The 10,948-nt window shown below is 39.4% G+C and overlaps 1 long non-coding RNA gene across 1 annotated transcript; it reads left to right on the top strand.

Moving 5' to 3' along the window:
• Positions 1 to 4,039: 4,039 nt before the first annotated feature.
• On the top strand, positions 4,040 to 10,521 carry LOC125312819. The gene is made up of 2 exons (XR_007196888.1): positions 4,040 to 4,197; positions 10,269 to 10,521. It is a non-coding gene; the product is annotated as an uncharacterized LOC125312819 (long non-coding RNA).
• The last annotated feature ends 427 nt before the right edge of the window (positions 10,522 to 10,948 follow it).

Here is a 10,948-nt window from a genome sequence, read left to right as displayed (position 1 = left end):
TGCGTAGCATTTGAATTTTGAATTTTGATCGTCTTTCATCTATCCTTCCATTCGGAAAAGGAGTATTCTGATGTTCTATCCTGCAGTAGTCTGAAACTTGAAATACTAAAGATCCATTCTTGATGTTTGAGCTAATGTCCGAATGCTAGAGCCGAACTTCGGTGAAGAAGTAGAATAAACTTCCGTGGATGTCATTGTAGGAAAGAGGCGGCAACACATCTGAAGCTAGTCACTTTTTGTAATTTCCTATTAAGTTTGATCTACTGGAGAAAGTGCGTGCTTTGATTTCTTGGAGTCAGATCTGACCGCGGTATCCTCATCATCAAGTCGCCTGCTTGCATTCCCCACCTGCCCACCCCCAACAACACACACAAACACACACATCATTACTTGTTGATATTGGTCCATGCTGCGCATTAGCTGTTTGGGCGTGGTATCTGTAGGCATGGCTATATTTGAGTTGGGTAGTTGAGATGGGAATTGGCTAAGGCCCTGTTTGGTTCAGCATTTGGCCAAGGGATTTTGAGAAAATGTAAATACTTTTGAGCTAAAGACCTTTTTTAAAATGCAAGTAGTGTTTGGTAAAGTGCATTTTAAAACACATTTGGAAAGCAACTTTGACGTAAATGTTGTTTGGTGAAAAATGAACTTTGTAAAATATTTTTACGTTTTGAAAAAAAAAAAGCGGCGGTCGGTGGCCGGTGAAGGCCGGCGGATGGAGGCAGGCCGCTGGCAGAGATCGGTGGTGGGCGACGGTCCAGCGATCCAGCGGGCGGGTGAGCGGTGATAGCGGTCCGGCGGGCGGCGGCAGGCGGCAAATGAAGGCGACGAAGTTAAAATAAAAAAAAAATAGTTGCATTTTGGAAAAGTCATTTAGCTCGAAGTACCTCTAGGTACTTTGGGCTAAAGGATTTTAGAGAACATTTAAGATGCAATTGCATTTCTCCAAAGTGAGATAAAAAAGTAACCAAACACCATTTACATTTGGCTAAGGGACTTTAGAACCAAAATGCTCATTTCAAATGCTGAATCAAACGTGGTCTAAGCTTCTTTCGATACTAAACATGTACTTTCCCAATGCTCAAGCTAGCAAGGGAAGCGACTAGATGTGGCCATTTGGAACCGTGGGCTCGGAACCAGCCCATTGATCGGGCCCACGGTTCCATAATTTTGGAAACTAGCCTGGAACCACCGGTTCCGAGCCAGTTCCAACCCGTTAGTTATTATTTAAAAAAAAAAAGATATTGTGGGGCAAAGAGCCGTTGGGCTCTTTGCCCCACGGCCCCCCTCCCCCCCCAACAACAAAGCTGTTGCACATGCACATGCAATAGCCAATTTGGCTGTTGCCTAAAAAAAAAAAAAAATTTAAATTCTTCCCTATAAATACATATCCTCTCCTTTTCATTTTTCTCATAAATCCTCTCAACAATTCTCTCAAATTCTCTCAAATCCTCTCAATTGGATCAAATTCTCTCAATTCACTCAATTCTCTCAATCCCGCCTTAATTCTCTCAATTCTCTCAATCCCGCCTTAATTCTCTCAATCGGATTTCCGATCAATTCTCTCAAAAATGGCAAGTGGAAGCAGAAATGCCGACAATGTCAAGATGATTATGGAAGATTCCGAGTATCCAATTCCCGAATATGATCCTCATGAGTATGCATGTTGGGAAGACAACGACGATAATATCAACTATGTCCCGATTCCGAACGTCGAGCACATCTCAACACAAGAAAGTCTTCATCCTCCCACCGATGTCGAAGAAACGTCAACGGCAAATGAGCCGGAACGGAAGGGCCAAGATAATACATTCGACTTGTGGCTACACTTCGACAAGGTACATGATAAAGGCGAAGGTAAGTATAATATAAAATGTAAATATTGTTCGCAAACATATAAATTTATGAAAGGAGATGGCTACGGAACATTCCGTCGAGATCCGATGAAAAAACATCCAACACAAGCGGGGATCGACAATACGGAACAACAAATTTCCGGGTATGCCACTTCTAATCATTATCCTATATTCCGTTACACCGATGCACTTTATAAGCAAAAGTTAGCTGAATATGTTGCCCTTGATCATGCTTCGTTTAATACTGGTGAAAATTTTAATATGAAATATTTGATAAATACTGTGTTGGTTCCGCAAGCACCAACTATTCCAAAAAATACTCTTAAACGCGAAGTTTTTCATCTTTATAAAAAAGGAAAAAAATATTTAGCAAATTTTTTTGCGGAATTCAATGGACGTGTGCATATAGGTAGCGATATTTGGTGTGATCATTGGCAAATTCATTCTTATATGGGTGTCACGTATTATTGGATAGGTGACGATTGGACCATTCAAAAAAGGCTTATTGCATTCCGAGTTTTTGATGAAAGACATTCGGCTCATAATATTTATAGAATAATTATGCAAGTTTTAGAAGAATATAATTTGATAAATAAAGTATTTTCAATTGGTTTTGATAATGTCGCTGCAAACACCGCTTCTATTCCCGATTTAGAAAATATTTGCAAACCCACTTTTGGTGGACAATTTTTTCACATTAAATGTGTTTGCCATGTTTTAAATTTATGTGTACAAGATGGTTTACGAACTCTTGACACTTCTCTCGCCCCAATAAAGGGTGCAATTAAATTTTTATGGAGTCGTCCCCATTTTATGAAATCATGGGGAAAATTTTGTAAACAACATGGGAGAAGGACAAGAAGATTTCCAAAAGATATTCCGACTCGTTGGAATTCGACGTACGAGTTGCTTCGGCAAATTTTTGATCACAAAGATTTATTATGTATGTTTATTTCACAAAATATTCCCGAAATTACTTTACTTCCGCAACATTGGGACGTTTGCAAAAAAAATTTAGATTTTTTGAAAATTTTTAATGATTTTACTAAGACTTTATCTAGTATTTATTATCCTACTACGAATTTATTTTTAATAGAGTGTGTTAATATTGGTAGTGCTTTTAGTGAATATGAAAATGATACTGAATTAACTCGAACTATTTTAGTAATGCGAGAAAAATGGTTGCATTATTATTTGCAAATTCCTCTTGTCTATTTAGTTGGTATTGTTTTTGATCCACGTATTAAATTAGACGATTTACTAGATTATTTGAATGTGTATTATCATGATTGTTTACATTTGGAAAATTCAATAGATATTTCAAATATACAAGGAGATGTTAAAGAATCTATAGTAGTATTATATGGAGAATTTTGTAGTAAATATGGTTTAAGTGATTCCGAATCTTTACAATCTACCGCCTCACGTAGCGAAGGTGGTAGTTCACTTAGTAGAAGGTATAATATGCTCAAAAGTAGGCAAAAAAAAAAAAAAAAAAAAAGGGGTAACATGTAGTATTTCTGAATTAAAAAAATATTTAACCACTCAATTTGAGTTTCGTAATGTAAAACATAGTATAGATTTCGAAATCCTAAAGTGGTGGAAGAGTCACCAAATCGATTATCCAGTTCTCGCCCTCATCGCTCGTCAGATATTAGCAACCCCTTCTTCAACGGTTGCAGTTGAACAAGCATTTAGCGCTGGAGGATTAGTTTTGGACTCTCGCCGTTCAAGATTAAGCCCGGAGTCCGTGGAAGCTCAAGTTTGTGTCGACGATTGGACGAGGGCGAAATTTCAACACTAAGAACCGGATCAAGAACACGAATTTTTTAGTGATGATATTGGAGATACCACCGCCACGGGTACCACAACGGGTAGCGACGATTGACGATGAGGTAAGTTGGGATTATCAAAGGTAAAAGAACTACATGGGCTTTGATTCTTCTATCCCCAAGAAAATATGTAGGTGTTTAGTGATAATTCATTAAGTTCAAGCTCATTCCTCCTCTCTCTTTTTTTTCCCCACATTTTATGACAATGTACAATTTGATTATAATTTGTAATTTATAATTTATTATGTTTATTTTATTATTTATTATTTTAAAAATTAAAATTAAAAAAAGAACCGGAATGAATCGGCTCGGGAACCGGCGGTTCCACGGAACCAGCCATCTCTAGAAGCGACCATCCAACTAGTCAAAGCACAATCTACCAGCATAGATGTCGGATGCTAGTACGACCTTTTGCAGTTTCTTGTGCACAATCAACCGGTGTGTTTCAGTGAAGACATGAAGAGACTTCTACATGGCAAGATAGACAGATTGCATGCACATTCTCCGGAGTAGGAGAAATTATTCGGTGGTCGGTGATGACCAGGTCAACATCTCACGTGGCGTGCGTGACTCCATTAAAATATTGACACGTGTCAAGGAGAGACACGGAAGCGCTTTTTCTCTCTCTCTTTCGTTTGGACGCTGCACATTAATGAAAGGAGAGTGACACAAGCAACATTAAATGCCCCTCTTCCCCCTCTCTTCTCTTTTGAACACTGCACATTAATGAAAGAAGACCGACACAAGCAACATTAAATGCCCCTCTTCCCGCTCTCTCCTCTTTTACGTTTGAAAGATGAAGTTTAAGCCCCCTTTTCCCTTCCATCTTCTCTTCCATTTCTCCATACCAGCTCACCTCAAACCCTCTTTTCCTCCTCCTTCTTCGTCCTCGTCGCCTTCATTCCCGCCGCCTATTGGCCTCCCGATTCCTGGCTCTCAAGTTTTTTTTTTTCTCCCAAATCGCTCGTTTTGGAACCGGAGCTCCGGGTCCAACCATGTCTTCGTCGCCTCCCAAGATTTCGGAGCTTACTTCCGCACCATGGAAATGATCGCCCCAAACAAACCAATATATTGAGCTATTAGCCGATGTGCGCAAGAACCCAACATGGATTGAGGTTGGTGACTGCTAAAGTTTCGATTTTTTTTTCCTTTCCCCGTTTTTGCCTCAGGAGTTGTTAATGTTGATGCAACCTATATTTTTGTTTCCTGCAGAGTTGAGGGGCTTGAAGATACACGCACAAAAGCTTTGAGGTATCCGTGAGAAGACGACAATGGAGGAGCGCGTGAATGGAGTGAGTTTAGAAGGTAAACTTGAGCGCTCTCATTCTTCAGTGAAAATGTGTTCTCTCTTATGTGGATGATGCATATTTTCTAGGCAAAGTTCTTGCAATTGGTGATGACTAAGTGGTAGATTTCCTAACTTATATTTTCACATATATGCGTTGGCCTAATCCCGATAGCTAGCTCAACTTATGTGCTCTCAACTCTTTTTTCATAACTAAATCTGTTTTCACTTTGTCCTTCTTTTTCCAATCATTAGATTTTCTTCTATTGTAGAGGCTGCAAAGGATAATAGCATTGTGCATAACGTCGACAGAGAATTTGAATTTAGAATTGGTATGACATTTGCTAATGAGGACGAAGCTTATAATACATACAATGCGTATGCAATTTGCATGGGATTTGGAGTGCGAAAAGGACAAAAAGCAAATAACAGTAAAGGAATATTGCGTAGATGCACATTTCTTTGTAATTGTGAAGGACACTCTCCACCGATCCCACCTCATGAACAAAGAGATGTTTATAGAACAGTGAAGAGAACCGGATGTCAAGCTTGCATTAAATTCAAAATTGAAAATGGAGTTTCGATAGTTGTCGAGTTTAAGGATTCTCACAATCATCCTTTCATTGATGATAGACAAAAACACTTGATACGGTCATATCGGCACATTCCGGATACTAGTAAAAGTATTTTGGCTTCTATGACCGGGGCGGGTATAAGGGTTACAAAAGCATATTCCTACCTTAGTGATGAAGCGGGAGGATCAGATAATGTTGGGTTTACTTTACGTGATTGTCATAATTTTGCACAAGCAAACAAAAGGAACAAGATTAGTGCCGGTGATTGTCAAAGTCTCATTGACCATTTAATTGCTTACAATCAAATGGAAGCAATTTTTCGTATACATTTCAGCTGGATGATGAACAGAGATTGGCCAATTTTTTTGTCCGATGGTGTATCCAAGTTGGATTATGAAAGTTTTGGAGATGTGGTGGTGTTTGATACCACTTACCGTACGAACAAGTATAATATGATATGCGCACCTTTTGTTGGTTTGAATCATCATTGGAAGAATATTCTCTTTGGTTGTGCATTTCTATTGGATGAGACTATTGGTTCATTTGTTTGGGCATTTCAATCCTTTTTAAAGGTAATGGGCAATAAAGCACCAAAGACTATTTTCACTGATCAAGATCATGCCATGGCAAATGCCATTAAAAGTGTCCTTCCTAATATTGATCATCATTTATGCATATGGCATATTGGAAAAAATGCGACGCATCATATCGCACATCTTCTTGGAAAGACGGATTTTCGCAATAAATATTAGCGAAAGCTTCTATATTATTGTGAATCTGAACTTGAAATGGAGAACACATGGAAAGCCATGTGTGAAGAGTGGAGTTTGGGGGATAACAAGTGGCTGGATAATATATATCGCTTGCGGCGTAAGTGGTGTCCCGCATTTGGGCGCGATATTTTTTCTGCAGGAATTAGATCCACACAAAGAAATGAGAGCACAAACAATGTTTTTCAGGATATGGCATGTAAGACTATGACTTTGTCGGAGTTTGTCCATCATTATGAAAAGCAAGCAAAAATGCACAACACCAAGTTGTTGATGATTTTGAGTGTGCTCGAGGAAAGCCACGTATTATGGTTGAGAGTAGTGGAATTTTGAAACATGCTGCAAATGTATACACTCATGTCATATACAGGAATTTCCAGCGAGTTCTTGCAAGCTTTGTCGAACATGTTCTTAGTTCGAGGTTGATGGGCCATTGCATAGTTATATCTTGGGAACCGAAAGTAGCCAAAGGAAGCATATTGTTCATTTTAATCCAATCGATTCTACCATTACATGTAGTTGCAAGTTATTTGAAATGCAAGGATGGCTGTGTAGGCATATTTTGTGCATCTTGACTCATGTTGTGAATGTCACAAGTATTCCATCACAATACATTTTGAAGAGGTGGACAAAAGCCGCAAAGCAAGAGACTCCTTGTGATAAGGTAGGACAAAGCTCTCATGGTGTAGTTAAATCAAAGACATTGCGTTTGAAGAGGTTGATGCGGCTGGCTTTTAGTGTAATGAACTCTAGTGCGAATCATGATGTTACAGAGGAGCTTGCAACTACAACTTTGTTGCGTCTTCGCTCCCAAATTACAAAGAAAATGCAATGTTTAATAGGTAATGACCATGTTGATTTATTGGTGGAAAGTGACGAATCTGAAGATGCAGAGAATTCTGGAATTCGAGTACGTGATCGCCTTCAAAGAAGATCAAAAGGTGTACCAAACACTAGAATGAAGAGCATCGGGGAGAAGCGAAAGAGAAAAGCCTCTTAATGTGCGGGAGTATCTCACCCAAGATATGATAGGTTGTTTAATTTAATAGAGTGATTCCATCTATTTTTTTTTTAGTTTATGTAGCTTATGAATATAGAAATACGTTGTGTACAAATACTTCAATGTGAGATTATGTTTTGTTGTTTGCTTTATGCCCCCGCCTTTGCCTTCTCTTATGAGTGATAAGGTTGCTAAATTATTTGCTGATTTATGGAGTTGATGGTGATGTAGGTATTGAAGTTGCACCAAGGCAGCACACAACATCAGCTTATGCTTCATTGTTGTAATTGTTTTGAGACATGGAAGGACACAAAACCAGCTTATATTTAATCGTTATGATTGTTTTGAGACATAATGATGTAATTTTGAAGGATTTAGTTTTCGCAAGGAACTTTTGGCATATATAGTTGCCCTTTAAATTTGCTTCCTTCATCTCCCCAAAAGGTTCTACATGAAAAGAAGTCCAATGGAAACATGAAAGATTCAGAAAATTATTGTCTTGCTATTGGGGTTGATCAAAGTGAAGTCTCAAGCAGCATGGACTTCAAGAATAGGGTTTTGGATGCTATAACCGGTAGTTTTTTTTTCTTTTGTGGTCAAACCGGAATTGGAAGTTTGAGCTGCTAAGCCATGGAGGAAATTATTTCTGCCTTTTTTGTTTTTTGCTTGGGAAGGTACTCGAGGTTTTAAGTTCTCTCTTCTTTTGTATATGTTTTAGAGAATTTTTGCCTAAGATGCCGTCCATTTTGATTTATGAAAATATGTAACCATATTCATTTCTCTATTACAATTGTATATTGTGTGTTTAAATGTGCCTCAATGAACCTACTCTCTCCCACTCTCCGAAGAAGTGGAATTGGAGTTGAGCTCGAGTCAAGGAAAAATAAGTTCTTTTGTTTGGCTAACTAAAATTGCTCCAATTACCTCTCTTTCTGACCAATTTGACCAAGCCGCATAATAGATGGTAGTCCTTATTTGTTGTCCCCATTCGAAATGCACAACAATAAGAGGACTTGAAATAAAAGAGAGCCGCGCGAAGAAACGCTTGACGAGATAAGTTCACAGGCCATCAAAACATGACTATGCTCATAAGAATGAAGATAGTGCATCCGTACCACTTCTATCCGGTTGTAATTGTTTCTATCAAAGGATAATGAAATATATAACACTCAAAATGGAGTGGAAACAGCACACTATCCAAAAAGAAAGCAATATATAAGTTTAGTATTCACAAAAATTTACATTGTCAAGTTGCTAGCAATTAGCAAGCTACTTGATTATAAGAGGGCACGTATTACAGAATTGAGCTTTTTCAAAGATAAATAGTTGTTACAAATCTACTCTTTAATGGGCAAAATTGAGCACGGACCCATCATGCAAAGAGAAGAACTAAGAATTCTTCTTTTTGTTGATATCATATAACACCATTAAGGCTTGCTGCTGTCTTCATTTCTTTTGCTTCTCACGCGTCCTTCTTCAACCGAGTATTTGGTGCACCTTTTAACCTTCTCAAATGGGGATCATAAACTGAAATTGATAAATTCTTTCCCGCACTACTTTGAAAATAGATCTACTTGCAAAGTAGCCGCTCTTTCATAATCAATCAGACCTTTCAACTTTAAAATCATCTTGGCCGATCAACACCTCAAGATAATTGAAATCAGACCTTTTGCAAAAAGAGAACTTGAATAGATCCACTTAACAAAACAATAGGGCTAGGAAGCTTTGTATGAAGTAAAATAGCTTAACAAATTGATTCATACTTTCAAAGAACCATATCTTAAAGTCGCTATAGTCCGAACTAGAACAATACCTAACCATATCCAGAACACCAAAATCAACACACCCATCTAAAAAAAAAAGACAAGAGTCTTAATAGAAAATGTCATTTAACCGAAAAAAATTCGCTACTTTAGCATAAACAACTTATGCTACGGATTTGTTGAGATGAAACCGACACCCAATAGTCCAAAGCATGCATACAAGGAATGCAAAACAACGTTAATGCGTAAACACTTTAGTAGAAACAGTTCAAGACTCGACGAGCTCCAACAGAATCAGCAATGAAGCAACAGATCCAGCACGAAATCGCAAGCTAAGGGATCCTTCGAGGAAAGAGAGGAGAAGGATGCGCCACAAAAAGAAGAGGAGAGGAGTGGACTCAGAGGTTGCCGCGACCGGCGAGACTCTAGAAGGAGACAACGTGCCAGAGGCAAATTCGAGGTCGGAGCAACCGGCGTGGCTCTTGGGAGAGGGGAGGCGGTGGGAACGAACAGATGGGTTCTCACCCATACCTCAAAGCTTTTGTGCGTATATCTTCAAGCCCCTCAACTCTGCAGGAAACAAAAATATAGGTTGCATCAACATTAACAACTCCCGAGGCAAAAACAGGAAAGGAAAAAAATCGAAACTTTAGCACACCAACCTCAATCCATGTTGGGTTCTTGCGCACATCGCCTAATAGCTCAAGATATTGGTTTGTTTGGGGCGATCATTTCCATGGTGCGGAAGCAAGCTCCGAAATCTTGGGAGGCGACGAAGACATGGTCGGACTCGGAGCTCCGGTTCCAAAACGAGCGATTTGGGTGAAAAAAAAAACTTGAGAGCCAGAAATCGGGAGGCCGGTAGGCGGCGGGAATGAAGGCGACGAGGACGAAGAAGGAGGAAAAGAGGGTTTGACGTGAGCAGGTATGGAGAAATGGAAGAGAAGATGGAAGGGAAAAGAGGACTCCAAGTTCATCTTTCAAACGTAAAGAGGAGAGTGGGAAGATGGGCATTTCATGTTGCTTGCGTCAGTGTCCTTTCATTAATGTGCAGCGTCCAAATGAAAGAGAGAGAAAAAGCGCTTCCGTGTCACTTCCCGACACGTGTCGATATTTTAATGGAGTCACACACGCCACGTGAGATGCTGACATGGTGATCTCTAACCACCGAATAATTTCTCCCGGAGTAGTGACAAAGTGGCGCGATAAATGGTCGATTGGGTGTTTTTTCTTTATCCTTTTCCCATTAGATGGTTGAACAAGCACCCGAGTCTTGCTTGATTTAACAGTTTCTTTTGTCCCTCACGTTCGGACTACTTGATCTGGTGGAGCGCAGTCTGTATTTCTTTGCCAGTGTTGGCTTTGTATGAAAAGGAAACCGGTAGTGTTCTCACTATGATGGACTTTTCTATTTAAGGGCCACGGCAGCATAGGATATAACTCACCGGACTAATGTATGTACTAAACAGGACGACGCTAACATAAGCTATCGGCGGGCAGTTTTGGTAAGGAAGCACCAGTTCCTATCCGTGAGTTATTCATAAGAAGAAAGAGCAAGATCAATGCATTTCGTTCAATGTCTTCTGACAGTTAGCTAATAAAGACCTTCTGAAGGGAAGCGAATATAAGAGGATGAGCCGGCGCCCAGTTTCAATGCGTTGAGAAATACATAAATTGTGCAAAGTGACTTAAAAGAAGTGTGAAAGGTATGTTTGGGTGACCAGAACGCATGAAAAACCATGGATGGTGCTTGAATTCAAAGTCGATCGAGCTAAAATTTGATACCCCTTTCAGGTTTTGGTTAATAATCGCGTGCAATTTCAGCTTCGGTCTGGACGAAACAGTTATCGCGGTATAAGCATCTTGA

This window comes from Rhodamnia argentea, chromosome 11 (assembly GCF_020921035.1).
Source record: "Rhodamnia argentea isolate NSW1041297 chromosome 11, ASM2092103v1, whole genome shotgun sequence".
Lineage (NCBI taxonomy): Eukaryota > Viridiplantae > Streptophyta > Magnoliopsida > Myrtales > Myrtaceae > Rhodamnia > Rhodamnia argentea.
This window is presented reverse-complemented; position numbering and strand designations above follow the sequence as displayed.